This window comes from Bison bison, unplaced genomic scaffold (genome assembly GCF_000754665.1).
Source record: "Bison bison bison isolate TAMUID 2011002044 unplaced genomic scaffold, Bison_UMD1.0 scf7180017854725, whole genome shotgun sequence".
NCBI lineage: Eukaryota > Metazoa > Chordata > Mammalia > Artiodactyla > Bovidae > Bison > Bison bison.
In genome coordinates this window covers 2164-2749 of record NW_011485298.1, presented here as the reverse complement: position 1 = coordinate 2749, position 586 = coordinate 2164, and the positions used below count along the sequence as shown (strand labels likewise).

Here is a 586-nt window from a genome sequence, read left to right as displayed (position 1 = left end):
TTTTATTGACTACGCCAAAGTCTTTGACTCTGTGGATCACAATAAACTGCAGAAAATTCTGAAAGAGATGGGACTACCAGACCACCTGACCTGCCTCTTGAGAAACCTATATGCAGGTCAGGAAGCAACAGTCAGAAGTGGACATGGATCAACAAACTGGTTCCAAATACGAAAAGGAGTACATCAAGGCTGTATATTGTCACCTGGCTTATTTAACTTATACGCAGAGTACATCATGAGAAAAGTTGGGCTGGAAGAAGCACAGGCTGGAATCAAGATTGCTGGCAGAAATATCAATAACCTCAGATATGCAGATCACACCACCCTTATGGCAGAAAGTGAAAAGGAACTAAAAAGCCTCTTGATGAAAGTGAAAGAGGAGAGTGAAAAAGTTGCCTTAAAGCTCAACATTCAGAAAACGAAGATCATGGCATCTGGTCCCATCACTTCATGGCAGATAGATGGGGAAACAGTGCAAACAGTGCCACACTTTATTTTTTGGGGCTCCAAAATCACTGCAGATGGTGACTGCAGCCATTAAATTAAAAGACGCTTACTCCTTGGAAGGACAGTTATGAGCAACCTA

General features: G+C 42.2%; 1 protein-coding gene across 1 annotated transcript in view; it reads right to left on the bottom strand.

Moving 5' to 3' along the window:
- LOC105001058 (putative olfactory receptor 52P1) overlaps positions 1-586 on the bottom strand; it is a gene marked incomplete at its 5' end in the record, with an annotated part of 5287 nt that overhangs the window by 3116 nt on the left and 1585 nt on the right. The gene's annotated exons all lie outside the window — the stretch shown is intronic.